At 46.2% G+C, this 22,340-nt stretch overlaps 1 protein-coding gene and 1 long non-coding RNA gene across 10 annotated transcripts in view; one reads left to right on the top strand and one right to left on the bottom strand.

The window, feature by feature from the left end:
- The window catches only part of Atxn7l1 (ataxin 7 like 1), a 232,423-nt gene that overhangs the window by 176,250 nt on the left and 33,833 nt on the right, over positions 1-22,340 (bottom strand). The gene's annotated exons all lie outside the window — the stretch shown is intronic.
- LOC131923858 (uncharacterized) lies at positions 14,484-18,602 on the top strand. The gene is made up of 3 exons (XR_009382739.1): positions 14,484-14,613; positions 16,983-17,115; positions 18,387-18,602. It is a non-coding gene; the product is annotated as an uncharacterized LOC131923858 (long non-coding RNA).

Below are 22,340 nucleotides of genomic sequence, written 5' to 3'. Positions count from 1 at the left end.
GCTAGCCATTTGTGGCACTTCGTTACGCATCCCTAACAGACACAGTGAGCCCAGAAGTAAGGCTTTAATGTACTAAGTATGGGCGTGTCATTTAGGCAGTGGGATGGGTCCTGAGCTCAGGATGAGAAGCCCGGACTGGTGACAGAAATTCGGGGCATGTGTGCACACAGAGCATGTTTAAAGCTGTGGTCCTGGTTGAGAACAGCAAGGGATGAAAGTATACGGGAAAGGAAAAAGCCAAGGATGGAGCCTGGGGCACTCTAAAGTGGAAACTGAAGAAATGGGACTGAAGATGCCCCAGGCCGCGGGGTGGACGAAAACCCAGACAGTAGAACCCTGGAGTCTGTGTTCCTCCTTGGCTCCCACTGCTCCTGGGGCCAAGGCCTTCCTCGTGGCCTTCCCCAGCACCTGCCCTGCTTACCTCACAGCTAGCTCAACCTAGCACTGGCCACTGCCTCTACTCCGTGTGTCTGGGCGAAGTCCACTTGTGAGGGTTCCCTCTTCCTCCTCTGCTGTCTGCTGTACCTCAGCCCAGGCAGAGGAGGGAGCCCCGCCCCTGCAGCACACAACCTTCCTGCCCATTTGCATGCAACACTCCTCCATCCCACCCTCCCCGGTGAGCACAGTGCTTTGGCACATGACAGGCTCCCAACAACTATTTGCCAAGACTGAATGGCTGGACAAACCCTCTTCTAGCAGCCATACCTGACCTGTCTGAACACTAGAGCATACGATCTTATAAGGTTTCTTAAGCTGTATCTTTTCTTGTACTTGTTCAATTGATTTTTAATTTAAGTCTCAACATTGGGATTTTACATATATTCCTGTGAGCTTTTTTTTGACCTACACAACTTAGACAAATGAGATGTTTGCAAGACTTGGTTCTGTCAATCTAGACTGGTTTTCAAGCTTCGCTGTTTATCACAGGGCTGTACAAACATCCCATCAGTTACTGCTAATACAACCCCTAAAAGTACTGGGACAGGAAAGACTTCTGCAGTGTTCCCCAAAGCTGTCCTTCAGGCTTCACACCCTTCATTTTACACGCCCAACACTACTGTGCTGTCAGAGATTTATGTGTGAATACTGAAAGATCTGTATGTTACACTCTGGACACAAAAATGACCCCAAAGGCTCACATGTTGATAGTTTGGCCCTAACCGGTGGGGCTATTGAGAACTGATTGACCATGAGGGTGCTAAGCTCATCAGTGAGTGAAGCAATTGATGGATTTATAGCCGAATGAACCATTAGGAGGTACAGCACCGTTGGAGAAAGTGGATCACTGGAGCACTGTCTGAAGGGCAGGTCTTGTCCAGGGCCTCTCATTCTCCTCTCCTTTCCCTTCTGTCTGCTTCCCCAGGAGGACAGGGTCTCTGCTCTCTGAAACCTCTGAAACCATTTGTCAAAATAAACCTTTCTTCTTTTGGTAGTGGAAAGCTAACTAGCACACCACCCTACCTAAACTAGAATTCGACCTGCACCTACCGGCCGGCATGATGTTTTGGGGAGCTCCTCTGATCCATCGACTTCATGGGGCGTTTGCTAAAATACCTTGCTTACAGCACAGACTGCATCACATGCCCTGAGCTTCCAGCCGGGAGTCTCTGGGAGAGCAAACAGCTCTTCTCTGGTGTAAAAAGCTCCTAGTAAACCTAGGATCACCATCTCTTTGACTAGTCAGTTCAGTGTAGTCTAGACATTCTCTTCACTTTATAATCTTGAAATGAAGATATTAGACCTTTTGTGATGGGAAGAGAAAACGGAGCGCTGAAGAAGAAAGGGTTGGAGAGAGGAGAACAATCTGCTAGGTTGTTTGTTTCTCCCTTCAGGGTCTATATTTGAGGAATTTGAAAGCTAGTGTCAGAGCCCAAGTTACATTTTAAGTTTTAATTACTATGCCTTAGAGACCCACGAAACAAAATGATTCTGATCTGCAAGCCCCTCACCCAAGGACAGATAGTTCTGGAAATGCTGGAGGCTGTTGTTTATGGGAGATAACAAGCCACACATTTTTCACTCCCCTAAACAGGTTTGTTTCACCCATCTGCACCAGATGTGCTTGATCACATGTGGGAGGGAGGTTCACAGGCTGGAGATAATGTCAGGATGTACGCTTGCCCCTGACTGGATGTAGGGTGGAGGTATGTCAGGATGTATACTTGCCCCTGATTAGACCTGATGGGAAATGCAATGAATTATGGGTTTTCCTTCTTAAGCTACTGCAAACCTTGACTCGGGGACATTTTCTGGAAACCCAGAGATGGTCCTGGCCAGAGCCCGTTCACCTGACCAGTATTTAATTAAAGCTTGTTTCAAACTTGGCTTTGAATTGTAGTAGTCTTATTCTCGATTGGTGGGATTAACACTAGGCTGCCCAGATCCATCAGAATAAAGTCGGATTATAATTACATACGCTTTTAGTTTTTTTTTGTTTTTGTTTTTGTTTTTTTTTAATTATCTTTTTTTTTTTTTTAAGATTTATTTATTTATTATGTATACAGCATGTATGACCAGAAGAGGGCACCAGATCTCATTACAGATGGTTGTGAGCCACCATGTGGTTGCTGGGAATTGAACTCAGGACCTCTGGAAGAGCAGTCAGTGCTCTTAACCTCTGAGCCATCTCTCCAGCCCACGCTTTTAGGTTTTTAATGGTTACTTCCTTCTGACTTGATCTTGAGATCAGTTTTTATTGCTGTTTATTTGTTTTAATTTTTCTCTTTGTTTCTTACCTCCTTCTGTACTTCAGTGATTCATTAACTCCAAAGCTGAGAAATCCTTTAGGATACATACATGAAAGGTTTCAATGGGCAATAAAAGAACGGAAGCTTTAGGAGGGGAGAGTCAGAGAGGGGCAAAGGTGCAGATTCCTTTATTTATTTAATGCATAGTTAGTATACTTACTTATTTTTGAGACAAGGTAGACCAAATTAGCCTTGAATTCATGGGGCTCTGCCTGCCTCTGGGGGATCGGGATTGAAGGTATGTACCACCACTACCTTCAATCCCGATCCTCGAGTAGTTTAAAAGATAACATTTTAATTTGCCTCACCTTCTCATGGCTAGACATTCAGAAAAGATAGAGAAAGTTTGATGTAAAAATAAATTCTTTAAATAAGAAGCAAATGTTCTGAACAGCCTCTTCCTGGGGTTCCGTATTTATTACTCTGCTTCAGAGAAATTGCCAGCCGGGAACAATCAGTTCGCAGGCCTGTTACGAAGATCATTTACTGGGAAATATAAGGAACAGGGTGGCTGCTGAAAGGAGGTGGGGGCTGTGGGTGGGACTGGTCCTCTAGGAGAGGTGCTCACAGTGTTCTCCCTGTCCTCTGACCCCATCTCACTTCTGTCTCCTCAGGGCAAAGCCACCGTTTCTGTATTTTTAAAAACAAGTGAAGGTGTGTGTGTGTGTGTGTGTGTGTGTGTGTCTGACTTTCTGTGAGCTGCCTGCCTCCTTGTGATTGGAGAACCAGCAATTACAGAGTGAAGAGGGAGAAGTGGCAGGTGCCGGGCCAGCTGAGAGTCAGCAGCCAGAGGCCCAGGATCCTCCCCTAGCTGCTTAGGAACAGGTATGTGCCCAGCAGGACGACTTTCCACCTCACCGGGAATGTTCCATGTTGAGTTTGTTTTGTTTTTTAAAAACTGATAAGGCAGTGGTCTTATAAATCTCCAGAGAGAAGGCAGGTCATATCAAGGACTCAAAATGGCAGAAGAGTGATAGCTCTGAATTTTATTTTAATTAGGTTTTCCACTTTGTGTGTGAGTGTGGTGTCCACATGTGTATATGTACATTTGCATGTAGAGTGATTTCAGGAATCACCCTCAACCCCACTTCCATTTTATTTATTGAGGCAGGGTCTCTCAATAACACATAGATCTTGAGGGTATGGCTAATCTTGCTAGCTAGCATGCTCTGGGGAGCTCTGGTCTCTACCACGGAAGCTTGAATTATAGGCAGGCCTCTGTGCCCAGCTGGTATCTACATGGGTTCTTTGGGATCCAAACTCCAACATCACTGTATGTAATCATTGAACCATCTCCCCAGACCTACTTCCAAATTTTAGATGTTAAGTTTTCAAATGACAATTCTATGTGATCCCTCAAGGCACTTTTAATTCCATGTGACTTCTGAAAATTTACCTCCTGTGCACTTTCCTAAGAGGCTACTAGAAGATATGCACCCCACCCCAACCACCCCCAGCAAAGGCATAAACCAACAGACAATACAACAACAAAATCAACCAACCAACCAATCAACAACAATGAACCAAGACTTGGGATTCAAGAAAAGAAGGGTCTAAGTCAGAGGCAGCAAAGGGAGGGCCTGGATGGTGCTAGGCAGCAGCCAGAGGAACAAGTCTGGGCTGGAGCAGGAAGCCAGGAGGTGAGGGAGGAGGGGCTGTCTGAACGGACAGATACTGCAGGGCTCAGGAATAGTGAGCAGAGGCCGCAGTACGCATCCCATAGGTCTCCTGGAGCAGTGGGAAGAACTCAACATGAGTAGACAGCAAAACCAAACAGTCTTTTAAAGATAATTATTAGATTAGAGAAAAACAGTTGAACAGTTGTACAGCAAAGAAACAACATCGCAGGCCAATCGTCGATTCTCTAGTGAATAATGTTTAAATCATCTTCAGACTGGAAAGCCAACCACAGGGTCTGCCCCATGTGCCATAGCTGTCGGGAGTGTTAAAAGGGGCCCAGTCCTTCTCACAGGAAGTCAGTAGGTAATGCTTACAACCAATAAACCAGACTGCACTCAAGACATCTGACTGAGGGTGGTGATTCGGAAGAAAAAAACAAAAGACTTCAAAGAGGTTCCTCTGGGAAGTGAGGCTGGGTACTGCTATTTGACTTTTAACCTATGTTTTTACACAACAAATAAAAATAAAACGCAATTTAAAAATGAAAGCATTGTCTTGAAATTTTAATATAAAAATCTTTCAGTGGGGAAATGAAGGAATCAGGGCAAAGGTGGAGAAAGAAGAAACACAGTGAAATCTTTAGCACCAAGAACTCACCAGCATAGCAGTCCCGCAAAGCACCCCCCCCCCAGGCCCACCCCTCCACCTGGAGGAGGGCTGTCTAATCACTTCCTTCAGGAGCCAGTTTGCCACTGAGAACTTTCCATCACCATCACCCTCAAACCCTCTCCCAGCACAAGCTGAGGCCTCAAATGGGAAGCATGAGTTGAGACTTGCCCCGCTTCCAACTGTAATGTTTTGGAATGTTTGATTCCTAAGTAATGGGGAGAGGGGAAGCCAAGAATTTTAGGAAACCCACAGTGTGTGGAGATCAGGGTGGGATGCACTAAGGACAAGTGTCACAAACAGAAGCGCTGCAAAGTTGGGGCCTGGGACATTGGTGAGTGAGTTCACAGGGACAGTCAACAGGGGGGGGCTCAGGAGGGGTGTGCAAAGAGCTTCCCTTTAAGGGCTATAGTCATAAAGGGGCACTGTCTCTTCCCACTGCGAAAGTGTTAAATGGTACCCATGCTAATTCTTTGATTTCCAGGACCTGAGTGCTGATTTATTTTGATCAGCTCCCTAATATATTTAGAGGCCCTAATAAGAACAGAAAATAAACATCATTTGATTGAAAACAAGGATTTCAATATACACTCACTACTGCTGGTTATTGTTGATACAGTAAAAGGTAATTTCACTAAGATGTGCATAATAAAAAATTAAAATAAAAAGTCTCAAGCTAGGCTTGGTAGTGCATATCTTTAATCCCAACACTCAGTTAGGGTTAGGGAGGCAGAGACAGGCAGATCACTATGAGTTAGAGGTCAGCTGGTCTGCATAGTGAGTTCCGGAGGCCAGCTAGGATTATAAAATGAAAAAAAAAAAGCTAGGCATGGTGGTGCATGCCTTTTTTCTCAGCACTCAAGAGGCAGAGGCAGGTGGATCTCTTCGAGTTTGAGGTCAGTCTAGTCTACAAAGTGAGTTCCAGGACAGCCAGGACTGTTACACAGAGAAACCCTGTCTCGAAAAACCACACACACACACACAGAGTACTGAAACAACTGGGCTTGCAGATTGCTATATGAAAGCCACATGAAAACAGACGCATATCACTCACTGTGCAGAGAAAAGGAACTGATGTTTGCTGGTGGCCTTTTTTCTGACTGCATTAAAGTATATTTCTGGAGGTTGAAAATCACACTGAGGTTATACAAGAGCACACTCTATTCTTAGGACACACACGCTGAAGTAACTGGTGAAGAACCAGGCAGAATGTAACCTGCCCTCGTGTGGTCCAGAAAAAACGTATTTGTGACTACTAAAGGTGTATCTCTGGATGGCTCTCCCTTTTGCTCGTCCCTTCGCATGACTAAATACTAAAGCCCACAGAACGTGCTGATAGCAGCAGGATCTGGGTAGCAGTGTAGGGTGTTCTGTGCACTGTTCTCAGGGAAGAAAACGTTAAAGACGGCAGAAGGAGTATGGACGCTTGGGACCTCAGATGAAGTCAGGTGAAAGAGACATTTCACAAACATTTTTCCAAACACCTGAATTCATGCTGGAAACTAGACCAGAGAACCAGTAAGACTCCTCAGAACAGTCATGTGACTTCTTTTGGGGTTCATTTGGCTCCCCATAGTCCAAATTCAAGGCTGAATGTCCAGTTTTCGGAACAGCTTTAGTCTAAAATAAATGAACCTTATAGCCATTTACCAACTTCACAGTAACTAAGGAAAGGGCCCTTTAAAGACTGGGCCAATAGGCCTGGCGGTGGTGGTGCACGCCTTTAATCCCAGCACTCAGAGGCAGAGGCAGGAGGATCTCTGTGAGTTCAAGGCCAGCCTGGTCTACAGAGCGAGATCCAGGACAGCCAGGGCTACACAGACAAACCCTGTCTTGAACAAATAACAACAAAATGACTAGGCCAATCTTGGTAAGTTTCAAACACAAAGCATCACACAGGCTGTGTAGAGGCTCGGAACAAAGCTGCAGGAAAAAAATTGCAATTGTAGGGAGGGGAAACACTTCAGCTAAAAAGTGGGGTGTCAGAACCACCTGGACTGCAAAACACTGCAGCTAGGAAAGACTGCCAGGATGCATCCCTTATTGTGGAACACTTGAGGAGCAGGGTAAACCTTTACACTGAGTTTAACTTGTTTTTAATTTCAGGATCCTTTATTTTTGGGGAAAGAAGACTGGTCACCAGTAAGGGTTCAAAGCAGCCTGTAGGGTAGCCCTGCCTCATGAATGTGTACATTTAAGAAGTTTTCTGTATTTGGGTTAACTTTTTGTTTGTTTATTTTTGTTCTAATCTTATTTGAGTGTATTGAGTGTTTCATCTACATATCTCTCTACATGTGTGCCTGTGCCTGTGGGGGCCAGAGGATGCTGTCCAACCCACTGGAACTGACACCAAATAGTAGTGAGCCACCATGTGGGGGCTGGGAACCGAACCTGTGTCCCCTGGAAGAGCAGCACTCCTAAGGCATCTCTCTCATTCCTGGGTTAACTTTAAAAAACAAAAACAAAAAGCCAAGACTATATATGTTGGGTGTTTAACAATAAAAATATGATTTAAAATTACAAAATGCATGAACTTGTTCTTGCATTCAATAAGAAAAAACGTATGCCCTGGTCAAATGTCCTCTATTCACGCAAAACTGATGACGGCAGGTCACGGAAATTGAAGCTTTTCAAACTGATATTTGAGAAAATTGTCACATGTGTACGCTGTCAGCCACAGGGAGACAGTGAGTGACACGTTAGTGTCTTCAGAGCAGAGCTGCTGGAAAGAACAAAGGGCACTAAAGAGGGCAGGCGTGAGACCCTTCGGGCTCTGGGAGCGGGAGAAGGTTCAAAGGTTGGAGAGTGACCATAGCTGGCCCCTTAAAGAAGCCAAGATGAAGACAGACAGAATATTCCTAGCACTAAAACGATCAGACACACAGCTCTCTCCCTGCAGCTCCCTTCTGCTGGCTGCAGACATCACAGACTAACACTTTCCCGCTTTCTTCCCGAAAAAGAGGAGGGCTTGGAAGACTTGGCCACAATAGAACAACATAACATACTTGCTGCTTCTGCCTTATTGACCTTACGAGAACTCAGGCTATAGGCAGAAGAACAGAGTGCTTACAGGCAGAGGTCTGGGAGACAGAAGGATCTGCATTCAAATGGTTCAACCTATTGTCTTCTGTTCCCTTAATCATGAAAGGGGACAGGAACCTGGGAGCATAAAATGAGCATACCTAGGGCAAGCTTCCTTAAAGTTACATGCTCTGCACAGTTCACTGTGATTATTGCCACTGTAGTCATAGCACCTTTGCTAACAGCTACTTAGAACATCTTCTTTTCCCCCTGCATAATTAATCCTTGGCTTTGGTGGATGCCAGAAATGTGGTTTCTCTACATGGTGACTTTGCACATACTCAAAATGTGTAAGCCCCAGACAGCCTCCTATGACCTTGCTGCAGAGCTCAGCGACTCATCTCACCACTACCATTCCACACAGCCGTCCCACTGCGGCCACGGGGCCTTTCCTGACCTGTCAGTTGTTCACAGCTCAGGGATGAGAGTACTGCCTCTCAACAGCACATTCCTTGTTTCAAAACCCAGACTGTCAACGGCGATCTTTCTCAACCTGTGGGTCGAAACCCTTGTGGGGGTCAAACGACTCTTTCACAGGGGTCACATATCAGATATCCTGCACTTCAGATATTTACATTGTGATTCCTAACAGTAGCCAAATTACACTTTGGAAGCAGCAACAAAATAATTTTATGGTTGGAGGTCACCACAACATGAGGAACTGTATTAAAGGGTCATAGCATCAGGAAGTTTGAGAACTGCTGATCTAGAGTGAAAAGTGCATGGTAGCCCCGGGGCCCTAGGAAAACCTGCTTCTCTGGGGAGGGACAGACACTATCTACAAGTCTACTCGCTGCAGATTTTGGTTGTCTACCTTTAGGGTTTTGTTTTTCTGTCTCTGAATGGTAGTTGTGGTGGTAGTGGTGTTGTTGGTGGTGGCAGTGGTGTGGGCTCCTGTTTTATTTGTCCACCTTCATACCAGCCACACCATCGATTCTCTTTCTTTCTTTCTTTCTTTCTTTCTTTCCTTTCCTTTTTTCTTTCTTTTTCTTTCTTTCTTTCTTTCTTCCTACTTCTCTTTGTTTCTTTTCTTTTCTTTCTTTTTTCTCTTTTTTTTTTTTAGTTTTTTTGAGACAGGGTTTCTCTGTCCTGGAACTCACTCTGGCCTCAAATTCAGAGATCTGTCTGCCTTTGTCTCAAGAATGCTGGCTGGGATTAAAGGTGTGTGCCACTAATGGGCACAAAGCAAACATGTTTTTGGCTTTCAGGTTCACATTATGGTTTTCTTTCTTTCTTTCTTTCTTTCTTTCTTTCTTTCTTTCTTTCTTTCTTTCTTTCTTCCTTCCTTCCTTCCTTCCTTCCTTCCTTTCTATCACTTCTCAAGAGCATGTGAAAAGGTGTCTGGGGAGGTGGATGACTGTGGGGTTTGGTGTTGAGAGTTGCATGCTCTGCAGTTTATTAAAAACTCCCAGTTAAAACAAGTTGACAACACCTCTACTAGACACCACAAACTATCAAATAAAAAGCACAGTGCTAGGAACAAGTGACATCTTTTGAAATTGTTGGCCAGAGAGGTCCCACAGACCCCCACACATTACAGGCTATTACCATCTCGGTTACCCTCCAGACTAGAAAGTAAAACACTAAGGCTGAAGACACCACAAACTTGAGTCTTAGAACAGGGAGAAATTAAGCTAGTACTGACCTAGAAGCTTCACCCCTGCCAGGTAACTTCCATAGTCCAGGAAGGTGCTGTGTAAGCTACTTGAGGGAAAAGTCATCACCAGTCTTTCTCAGCTGTGAGCCTGGCAAGCTACACTACGACTGTCTGGACAAGACACGCCCACTGAGGCAACAGTGGCATGAACGTTACTGCTATACCCAACCACTTTCTGTCTGGATCCAAGGCCTGATCCACAGGGTTAAACCCATGCTTGACACCAATATTGGGGCCGAGAACCTGTGGCTAGACCCAGGGGGAGAACCTACTGCTATTCTGCTCAACAGCCATGGCACTAACCCAACTCTAATGACGTATCATTATACCCATTAATTAGTGCACCTCTCAGCCCTCATCAGAGAAGTTCCTTTTTGCAGTAGATGGCAATTAACATAGAAATCCGTAACTAGTCGCAGTGCAGAGAATAAGAGAATGGAATATTAAACCCTAAATGGAACATCTAAATCACACCCTTCCTCCCAAAGCTCCGATCACGTTAGAAGAGAGGGTGGAAAAAGAGTAAGAACCAGAAGTGAGGAACAACTACAATAAGAGTGCTTTCCAGACACAACAGGGTTGTCACACACACAAACTCACATGGGCTCTGAGAGCACACACAAGACCTGCGAAAATTCAAGTCAGACAGAACCCCAGCAGGCAGAGGGGAAATGGCACAAAGTCCCAACTAGGTTTCTTCTAGCTGAGACGCTATCAGCAGCTGATAGCTGCTGGGAGAGGGAGTCAGTTCAGTTTGTTGTTGCTACTTTGTTTTTAAACCAAATTTTACCTATCTAAATTGTTTTATTTTGTGTAATTTGTATACAATATTCCATACTCATTTTTTAAAAATTTATCCTTCTCTCATACATTACATTCCAATGGTTTCCCTTCTCTCCTCTCCTCCCAGTTCCTCCCCCAACTCTCTCTCCCCCAGGTCCATTCCTCCTCTGATTCTCTTCAGAAATGGGCAGGTTTCCAGGGATATCAACCGAACGTGGCACATGAAGTTGCAATACTAGGCACATCCCCTCATATTAAGGCTGGACAAGGCAACCCAGTAGGAGGGAAAGGGTCCCAAAAACAATCAACAGAGTCAGACACAGCCCCTGCTCCCCACTGTTAAGAGTCCCACAAGAAGACCAAGCTACACCACTGTCACATATACGCAGAGGGCCTAGGTCAGTCCCACACAGGCTCCCTAACTATTGGTTCAGTCTCCATGACACACCCCTCGGAGCCCTGGTTAGTTGGTTCTGTGGGCTTTCTTGGGTCCTTGACCCCTCTGGCTCCTACAATCCTTCCTCCCCCTCTTCTGCAGGATTCCTTGAGCTCTGGCTAATGTTCAGCCGTGGGTTTGCTTCTGTTTCCATCAGTTACTGGAAGAAGCCTCTTTGCTGACGGTTATGCAAAGCTCCAGTCTATAAGTACAGCATGGTATCTTTAGGAATTATTTCATTGACTTTTTTTTTCCTGTCATGTTTGGTTCTACCCCAGGTCTCTGGGCTGTCCAGTCTCTGGTTCCTGGCCCTCCAGGCAGTGTCAGAGGCATGGGCTCCCTCTCAAGGCATGGGTCCCAAGCTAGACCAGTTATTGGTTGGCCATTCCCACAATTTCTGCATCACCTTTACCCCAGCACATCTTGTAGATTTTGTGGCTGGGTTGGTGTTGGAGTCAGTTTTGGCTCTGTTTGTTTGTTTTTGGGGGGTTGTTTGTTTGGCTGTTTGGTTGATTGGTTTTTCCAGACAGAGTTTCTCTGTGAAACAGTCCTGCCTGTCCTGGAACTCACTTGTAGACCAGGCTGGCCAGGAACTCACAGAGACCTGCCTGCCTCTGCCTCCCCAGTGCTGAGATTAAAGGCGTGCGCCACCACATCCTGCTGGAGTCAGTTTTCTTAAGGGTCCAGCGGATGGCCACACATCAAGGAGTACATGGGAGCACAGATTGGACTCCATGGGTTTAAAATCAGAGTACAGGGGTCATGTGGGAACCTAATGTAGGAGAAGTTTCCTAAAATATGTGAAGGAGATACAAATGCGATTGCCCAAGAAGGGGGAGATGGAGGTACCACTGGGCATCTCTCATCACCAAATGAAGCCTCTAGCTCCAGGAACGGGTTACATCCATTTGAGTTATTGCCAAAGGGGTCTCATGAGAACCAACCAACAACACAGGCTATTGCCAAGGTCGCTCTCCACAAACTGATGCTAAGGTCCCATTGCTGAGGTCAACACCATACAACGTATTGAACATGGAGAGGTTAAGCTGGTGCCTGGCGCCTTCACCTCTACTGCCTTGTGTTCACAAAACTGAAAGGTGCTCTGTACACTACCAGAGGAAAAAGGTGAACACCAACTCAGCTAGTGGAAAATGAATCGCTATGGTTCCGCTCAAAGACTGCAGCAATAAAATGACTCCTAATGACATCCTGCCATACTCCTAGATCAGTCTTTGCTCAGTCATCACCAGAGACGCTTCCTCCTGCAGCAGATGGGAACAACACAGAGACCCACAGCTGGACCGGGTGCAGAGAGTGAGAGGCTTTGAAACATCAGTCCTAGATGGAACATCTCCATCAAATCCCTCCCCTCAGGGCTCAGGGAGCCTGTGGAAGGGGAGGCGGAAAGATTGTAAGAGCCAGAAGGGATGGAGGGCACCAAGGAAACAAGGCCCTCTAAACACAGCAGGACCAACACGCCTCCAGAGACTGCGGCAGCATGTACAAGGCCCGCACACGTCTGGGCCAGATGGGTTCCCTATGCTGAGAGGGAAGTGGATGCAAGCCCCCATCCCTAACCCAGCAGCTATCTCCAACTGATTCTAGCAAACAAACACATGACTCTAGAAAATTAAATTGTGGTGACCACTTGAACAGGATGAAGGTACATCCACAGAAAAATAGAAGATAACATCCTTTGAAAGGCAGGGATATGGAAGCAGTGCCTTCCCCCGGGGCAAGGGCAAGCTGAGGAGCACCAAGAGCAGGCTGGGAGAGACAGCAATGGCCACTTTTAGAGCACCACGTCACTGGCTCTTCTGTACCTCCATCGGGAAAGCGGACCTGCCTCTGAGAAAATAGAAAACGTCCTTCTGGAAATGGCTCCCACATACTGATAAATGAAAATTCCCCCAAAGAATGGCACTGGGCCGCCCCCTGTGTCTCTATGGACACATACAGAACCACCAGACCAGTCTTGAGTACACATGCTAAAGAGCTACAAAACATTCAAGTCCAAACCTGAACGCCAGGAGAGGAACTAGAGTCTGGGATCCTGTTTACCTAGCGTAGGTGAGGTCTTGGGTTCAATGCCCAGCAACTCAAGTAGGGAAAGTGGGAGGTAGCGAGAGGGAGAGGGTGGGAGCCAGGGGGACGGTGAGAGAGCACGAACGGAGGAATGTAAAAGCATCTGATGAAAAGAAAAAAGCCATAGAAACACTGTTATTCACCTCTTCAGAGCATGAGCCAAAAAAACAAGATGCGGCGGTGAGAAATGGGCTGAGGATAATTAAGAGCTCTTAAAGATCTGAACTATGGCAGGCAAAATAAACGTGTCAATATAGAATTCTTAAGAAAACAACCGGCAAAGAAAAAATATAAATGGGTAGGTCTGTTACCTCACAAATCAGAATTCTAGAAAAGGAAGAAGAAAGAAACATAGGGGGGAAATGGCCAAAAATAAAAATATTTTCCAGAATTGGAGAATTCGCATTTCCAAATTAAAGGTCTCATAACTGGACTGCTAAAACCCAAAAGAGAAAGCTCCCTCCCCCCCATAGCATACTCTAGGGAAATTTCAGACCCACATGGGCAAAGAGAAGATCCTGAAAGCTTGCGGAGAATGGAAAAGGTCACACAAGGCCGGGCATCTCCTACATGGGGAACACAGGGATGGAAGACATACACAAATGGCTTTGAAATTCTGAAGGGAAATCATTTCCAACTTTGAACACTGCACAGCCACCAAGACCCTTCTATATTTTAAGCGCTCAAACATTGTATCTTTTCTAGAAGATGCATGTGGAAGAGACAGGTCACCAAAGGAGGCAGTGAATGAAGTAGAAAGGAAGGTGGGCCTTCAGAGGGGGACTTCACAGCAGGCTGGGAAGGGGTCCCATGATAGCGGGGCGAGCGCCTGTGCTCTAACCCTGGGGGATGGAGGGCGGGGCGAGTGCGCCTGTGACCTAACATAGAAATGGGTGGGGGGCGGGGCCGAAAACGCCTGTGACCTAACATAGAAATGGGTGGGGGCGGGGCCGAATGCCCCTGTGACCTAACACAGAAATGGGTGGGGGCGGGGCCGAATGCCCCTGTGACCTAACACAGAAATGGGTGGGGGCGGGGCCGAATGCCTGTGACCTAACATAGAAATGGGTGGGGGCGGGGCCGAATGCCTGTGACCTAACACAGAAATGGGTGGGGGGCGGGGCGAGTGCACCTGTGACTTAACATAGAAATGGGTGGGGGCGGGGCCGAATGCCTGTGACCTAACACAGAAATGGGTGGGGGGCGGGGCGAGTGCACCTGTGACTTAACATAGAAATGGGTGGGGGCGGGGCCGAATGCCCCTGTGACCTAACATAGAAATGTGGGGGGGGCGGGGCCGAATGCCCCTGTGACCTAACACAGAAATGGGGGGGGGGGCGGGGCGAATGCGCCTGTGCTCTAACATAGAAATGGGTGGGGGCGGGGCGAATGCGCCTGTGCTCTAACATAGAAATGGGTGGGGGCGGGGCGAATGCGCCTGTGATCTAATTCTCAGGAATGGGTGGTATGATGTATCTGATCAGCTGCAGAGAAATACTATTTTTTGCCTCTGCCCAGTCTGGCGGGCAAAATTCAGGGTAAGTGTATAGAGATCAATGCAAATAAAAAGCAAGAGGCAACTATTTTAGGATAAGCAAAAATACATGTAAGAAGAAGTGTAAAGTTGATGTCTAGAGCTGACAAAGACAGTCAATACGCATATTTTAAGGAAATAGGGGACATGCTCCACAGCTCTGCATAAGTACCGCAGGCCCGAGTTCATGCCATCCACATCTCACCGTATCCTCTGCCCAGGGATGCTCTGGGTCCTTTTCAAGTGTCATACCCGAAACCCAGAAACCAAGTGAGTTTGGTTGTGTGGAGTCTCTAACTTCCTGATTTGGATACTTGTTATTTATCAAAGCTTAATGTTAACACAACCCCGTAGAGAACTGATACCCAGCACTGGGCAAGAGCCAGAGAAAGGACAGCAGGGTGGGGGTGAGGACAAACCTCCCCAGCTGTGGAGCAAGGTCTCTAGATCATTTGTTACCTACCACTGGTGAATTAATTTGGATGCACTCACACACATGAAGCATGAGGTAAATGATACAAGAAAAGCTAAAAAATGAAAAGAAAAAAAAAAGGTTCTCAGGGGGTAGGACTAGACATGGGTGGACAGGGGGCATGGGACTTACTAAAGATTTTAGTGTGGTTTGTGTTTTAAAGTACATACGGGGCTGGTCGCCATGGTGCATACTAGTAATTTCATCATATGGAACGCTGAAGCAGAGGTACTGTCAAAATACAAGGCCAACTTGGGCAACAGAGTGAGACCAGGCCTTTAAAAAATGTAAACAAGTAAGTAAGTAAACTGAATGGGATACTTTGAAAAGCCAGCAAATACACACATATGTGCTCAGCACACACACGTATATGCACACACACACACACACACACACACACACACACACACACACTCGCTCACTAAATATTTTCTTAAGAATACTTATTAAACAGAGACCCAGAAACCTTAATGCCTATCATCACTAATGGCCATTTACTGAGCAACACCCATCTCCATACCTCAGCTGCTGTGGAGTTGGGGGGCTTTTCCAACTCTACAAGTTCTAATGTGCAAACTCGAGTTCTCTGCCAATGTTGCTAATGTCATCCAAACTCAAAATTTTGAACTGTAACTAATATTGTTAGGTTTTGTGTTAAGAAAAAAAGATAGATAGATAGATCCCCCAAATAGAGGCATCTGGAATAAGCGTGCTATACGAGAAGCTGGCGGCTTTCCAGGCAGACAGGAATGTGAGCTGTGGCCGCTCTGCAGAAGGATGCTGTGTGGAAGGGTGGCTGGGAAGAGAACCCCACTCGGCCACACCAGGCAAACTTCAGCAACAACCATCAAGCAGACAGACGACAAATCAGAGGGCTGGGGAGGAGGAGAAGGGATGAGAAGATAAAAGCGTACTGTCTTACGGGTTTACTTACATGTGTGGGTACAGAAGGAGGAGCAGGTCCTAAAAGAGCTGACAGGAGTTTGCCATAGAGAACAAAGGGGTGAGAGAGAGACACACAGGAGGGACCATTGGGACTAAGAAGGCCCAGAAACCGCAAGCTAGACTTGTCTCTGCTCTAGCCAGCATCTACGGCATGTGGCACAGAAACAGGAAAAAGTCACAGTGGCACTCACGTTTGATTAAACAGGTTCCTCCTGTTGGCTTCTGAACTTCTTTCCAAAATAAACAGCATACTGTCTTCACGTCCAGGCAGTAAAATTCATTATTATATCATTCATTAAACATTTAAGCTATTCATTAAAAAAAAAAAAAAAAACCGTCTTTATTGTGGTAAAATAACCACTGTTCTTCTGGACACCGTACTTTTTCATGTCTTTAAGATAATAATAGCAGTGTTTATGGAGCGCTTTACAGTCTGGCAATTGTGCCAAAAGCTTTCTGTAAAATACCTTGTTTAATCCTCCCAACAACACTATGAAGTAGCTTCTAAGGATCTACAGTCCTTTGTCCAAAGCTCTGGGGCCCAGTGGGTTCCTAAATCAAATTTATCAGATTTTAGTGAGGTGGTATGTATAGTGTGCAGTACATCAAACCCAGCAGTCTAGAACTGCATCCTATAATCAAAAACATCAATATTTCTGCAGGGAAACACTGCAGGGGGTTGGATTTCAGAAATGCAACTCAAAATGGCCATCCTGATTTAACACACAAGGAATTAGAGCTACCAAGTGGTGGGGTCCAGAGCTGACCCGGGGTAGTCCGGGTTCCTTACTATACTGCCATGCTGTCTTCTTGTGTTTGGCTTGTGGTTGAGGTCAGTTGCTGTGGGTTATACATGATGTTTTCACTGCACAAATCATTAAGAACCTGTGTACAGACCCCAGCAGACTCCTGCTGATACATCGGAGAGCCAGGTGACATCAATGTCACCATCCCAGGAGAAGAGGGAGAAAGAGATGGAGGAAGACAGGCCAGGAGATACCTATGGCAGCCTGGGCCAGATAGTTGGGCGTCCCGAGCACTTGGGAGGTGGCTGTGTAAAAGGATAGGGATACAGGAGCACAGCACCAGGTAAGTATGGCCAGTGAGGCTGACGGTAAGGACTGAAGAGCCAATCAAGGCAAACAATAGTTGAACATGGTGGCACATGCCTGTAATTCCAGCATTCAAGAGGCTGGCAGAATGTCCAGGCCAGGCTGGTCTGAGCCACATAGTGAGTTTGAAGCTATTCTGGGCTAGCTACATGGTTAGTTCAAAGCCAAATTGTGTTATACAAGACTCTGTCTGAATCAGTCAGCCAATCAATGGGAAATAATAACAGTAACTGTTTATTTACTATATACCAAATAGTACACCCAGTATTTTCTTTTTTATTTAACATTATTTTCATTTATTTGACATACCAACCACAGTTTCCCTTCCGCCTCTCCTGCTCCCACCCCGAAGCACCCAGTACTTTCATGGACTGTCTGAGTTTGCTTTCTGTTGCTGTGATAAAGCACTGACCAGAACCAGCTCGGTCAGGAAAGGGTTTATTTGCCTTTCCTGCAGCAGTCCATCACTGAGGGAAGCCAAGGCAGGACAGGAACTGAAGCAGCGATTTTCAAACTTCTAATGTTGCAGCCCTTTCATGCTGTGCTGACCCCCAACAATAGAATTCTTTCATTGCTACTTCATAACTGTAATTTTGTTACTGTTATGAATCATAATGTAAATATCTGAGATGCAGGATCTCTGATATGCTATGGGACCCAAACAGTCACAACCCACAGGTTGAGAACCAGTGAACTAAAGCAAAGACTGTGGAGAAATGCTGTTTATGATAGGCTTACTTCCTACCATTTCTATACAGCCCCAGGCCCACCTGCACAGGTATGGTACAATTCATAGTGGGCTGGGACTTCCCACATTAGATAGCAACCAAGAAAATGCTGACAGGACAATCTGACGGGGGCAGTTCCTCAACTGAGGTTGCCTCTCCCCAGGTGACTCTGCATTGGGTCAAGGTGACAGACGAAGCTCTGACAAGGGAGGAACTATCATTATTTGTAGCCGGAAGCAAAACTCAGGGTTCAGAACTCATCAGAAGCAGAACCCAGAAGGAAGGAAGAGCTGAGGGAAAGAAAGAATGGGGTACAGAAGCTAGAGAGCTCATTGAGGGAAGACCCTGTAAGCAAGGCCTGCTTCACATACAAGGGAGTTCCCAGCTTAAGTACAGAGAGCTATTTCTTATGGTGATGCTAATCACAGGTCTTTGTGTGGTTGATGCCTTTGACAAGAGTAAATGAAAAGAGAATTTCAATATCAGCTAAGTTCTCTTATTTGCTTTTTCTCTGGGGAAGATGAACAAATAGGTAGCCTGAATCTGTGACTCAGAGAAGGCAATCAATCCCTTTGACCTGCTCAGTCCTCAACCAGCAAGGGCAAAACAGCCTTCCCCACTCAGAGAGACAGCCATATACAACATGGAGGAGGGAGAAGAAACGATGGTAATTTATGGTAATTTAATTAGTTTAATTAACAGCTACAAACACCTACAAATACACACCCATTGAGAAGATGCCAGCTTCCCCATCTTCAATGTTAACCCAAACCATAGACCGCAGTGTGTTATCAAACCAAATTTATTGAAGGAAGACTATTTTCACAACAGAGAAGAACAAGTTCCCCTCAGAACTGCCAGATACATTGTTTACATTCCAAGCAAAATCATATGCACTTAATAAACTGGGTGGGACAGTGGCCTCAGGCCCCTTTCTGGAAAGTAAGGGGTGGATGAAAACATGACCATTATTTCAATCACATGAGGAGAGAAACATGCCCCATGAGGAGGCTGTCCAAAAGCTCCAGGTGTTCCTCTAGTATGAGTAGTCTACATAAACCACAAAAAGTCCTTGTCATCAAGGGCATGCCAAGTGCCTTCCCCAAAGCCAACACCTGGAGGCATTACCTCAACTTTCCCAACGCCGCAGGTTCAGTCCCTGACCCAACAGTGTCAAGCATCAGAAGTGGGGCCATGAGTGATGCAGGCACCTGACCCTCACTGGAGCCTTGCTGATAGAGCTGGAAGAGTGGACAGGGGCTGCCAGGGGATCTTGGCTCACCTCACTGTACTCGTCATCTTCAACAGGGGTTCCACGTTTACCCATTTTATCGATTTTGGAAAACTGTCCCACACTGCTGACAACATCAGCAACAAAAACGATACTTTGAAAACCGCTGCATCACACCTGTGGCATGTCGTGATTCGTTCCAGAGGGTTGTATTTTCCCTCCTGACTGCTCCCCCACCCCAGGTGTGGAGTGTGGCCAGCAATGGCTGGAATAGGATAGATGTCACCGTGTGGGAAATGGCAGACATACCTAAGGCATGATTTGCGTCATTTGGCAGTAAAAGATAAGATCTGAGCCATAAAGCAGCCCTGATCAACACCGTGAGTCAACAGCAAGCAATTTGGGGAACAAATTCCTGCATTCTTACAGGCCTGTGGGAGGATTCCCATCCAAAGACTTTTGGCCATGAACCAGCAGGTCCATCCTCACTAAGCTGCATGGAAGCCACATTCCTATCTCCACACAGAGAGGCCAAGCACGGTGGCAAATGCCCTTTGTGTCATGGCAGGACCCTGTCCAGCGGCTCTGGAAACAGAAGGGGTTCATATACCACGACCACCGCTGAGATTTGAGCTTTGTCTTTGCAGAGCAATAAACATATTAACAGGCAAGGTTCGGAGCTGTCCTGTTAATATGATGATAAGATCCCACACATCTTCCAGTCCTGGGCCTCTCAAAGCTGGGCTCTTAGGAGCTCTCCGGTACGTCAAAAGAAACTCAATGGTCACTTGAGGGCTGCCTGACCTTCTTCATTCAATCACAGGTTCCTCTTCCTGTGTTCTGAGGGCTCTGTGTACAACTTGAATAAAGAACAAGGTACAGATGGGCACGGTGACTCATGCCTGAAATCCCAGCAATTGGAAGGCTGAGACAGGAGGATTGCTGAGGGTCTGAAGAAAGCCTGGGCTGCACATTGAGTTCAAGGCTAGCTTGAGCAATAGAGTAAGACTTATCTCAATCCTCTATTTCTTGCCCCTCAAAGAAGAGGGAGGTAGCAGCCCAGAGGGAGAGAGTAAACTGTGCTTTCTCACTTAGCTTGTTGTGATTGAGTGAGGTCTGCCCTGACTCCACCCTGGTTGTATAACGGATTTTGCTTCACCCTAGCTGAGAAATGTTGAGTGCTGTATGGTTTCATCACTAGGGAGAGAGGCTGGGGGAACATCAGGAAGTACTGCGGGTCTCCTAAATTGATCTGCAACACTCTTGGGTGATTTAGAATGCCTGGAAAGCAATCTGTCGTGGAATGTTGCTTCCAAATTTCCAATTTCCAATTCTGTGGGCTGAGCTGAGCAACAAGTGAACAAAACCACTCTCGAAAGACACTCATGTTGCAAGGGCTGTGGCCTAGGAAACACGGAAAATGTTGTAGGCATTTGAGAATAAATATGGCAAGATGATAGGCTACCTTGTCTCTATTCTCTCCCAATACCCTACTAGCATCTAAGCTATGTTAAAAAACCATAAACTACCAGAACAATGTAACAGACCCAACTGACGCTGGTCACGTTTTGAATGCTTCTGGAGAACAGGTGGACACACAATAAATGCCACTGGGAAAGGAGGAGGTTAGAGACCCAGGCAGTCCCAAGACTAGAGGCACAGAGATGCTGGGCAGCTCGAGCCCGGAAGCTTGGTAGAATGTCTATGCCTTCATACCCCTTGCATTATTTCCAACAAAAGCCTGGAGAGATAAGAAGGATTCATGAAGATAGGGCCAGGATGCTTCGGCTGTAACACACGATTATCAAAAACACAAGCCCCAGTACCAATGCAATGGAGAAACTGCCACTGAACTCTACCTGAAGGCCAGGTACTGGCAGTGGGAGGAAGGGGGTTATTTTCATGAAAAAGCCCCTCATTTTTTTGTGACAGAATGTTATTACAAAACACATGTTTTCAATGTCTACAAATAGCAGAAAATGGTGTTTATCTTAAATTATGGAAATAAACAGAAAAATAATCCCAAGTATTTTGAAAGCATTTGCACCTGGGGAAAGAAACTGAGAACATCGAGGAGATGGCTAATTACCTACAGATCAGAAAAGTAAAGCGCTATACCTGAGTTTTGCCTAATTTAACATCAAAACTTATTTCATGGCAATAGCTGACCCAGAGCAATGGAGGTTACTTCTCATCTCTATTAAAGTACAGAGCTGGGAACATTACAGTTTGCCATGGAAATGTCCTAAGCATCAGCGTCCAAAACATCCCAGTGATTCTGAGTTAAAAGCACAGCTAGTCGAAAGGGCTAGCCCAGGGCCCAGAAACCAGCTGTACACCAGCCGTCCCTCCAGCGTGGCTCTGTCCTTCCTATTCTCCAGCCCTGATAGCTTGACTTCACTGCCTAGGGCTGAAGGTGAAGCTACCTGTGCTTAATTCAATTGGCATCCAAGAAAGCTCCCAAGTTTTTCTCTCCCTGGCACCTGCTGTTTACACGGGTTCCCCTTCCTCACTTAGGCCGCCATCATCTACCCCACTGCTTGGACCAAGAAACCTGAGCCACCTCCACGTGACCATTTCATACCCCCACCTTCGGAGCCACAGGAAGGAGCACAGCTCAACCACCACAGACATCATTTTGAACACCAAGTTCCAAGTGGCTGTTCAGGATATCACCAAATAAGTGTGTCACATCAATTTAAAAGTCTCCTATCTTTTGGCCTGTAGGCTTTCCCACCCTGGGGTGGGGAGTGGGGGAAAATTATTTGTATTCTATATGTGGGGGTATTTTACTCAAATATATGTTTGTGTACTGTGTGTGTGTCTGGTGCCCTTGGAGACCAGAAGAGGGTATCTGATTCCCTGGAACTGGAGACATGGACAGTTGTGAGTCAGCATGTGGGTGCTGGGAATTGCACCTGTGTCCTCTGGAAGAGCACCCAGTGTTCTTAACTGCTGAGCCATCTCTCCAGCCCCATATTTTCCACTTTTATCAACAGTAGAGTACTAAAACCCCTTGTCTACAAACCTGTGGGCACACACATATTCATTTCCACAGTTTACATTCCCAGAGGGCCAACCACAGCCAAATGTCCTAACCAACATGGGGATAGGTACAAATGGCCAGCCGCCTTCTTGGATGGTAGCCACTGAAAGTTTTCCTGTTACTGGGTGAGTCCATGTACTTCTTCTCAGAGAGCAACTGCCTTCTTCTTCCCTGCCACTGAGTACAGGTAGTGCTAA

This window comes from Peromyscus eremicus, chromosome 14, assembly GCF_949786415.1.
Source record: "Peromyscus eremicus chromosome 14, PerEre_H2_v1, whole genome shotgun sequence".
In the NCBI taxonomy this organism is placed as follows: Eukaryota; Metazoa; Chordata; class Mammalia; order Rodentia; family Cricetidae; genus Peromyscus; species Peromyscus eremicus.
Note: the sequence above shows the minus strand (reverse complement) of the source record. Positions and strands in the feature narration are given on the sequence as shown.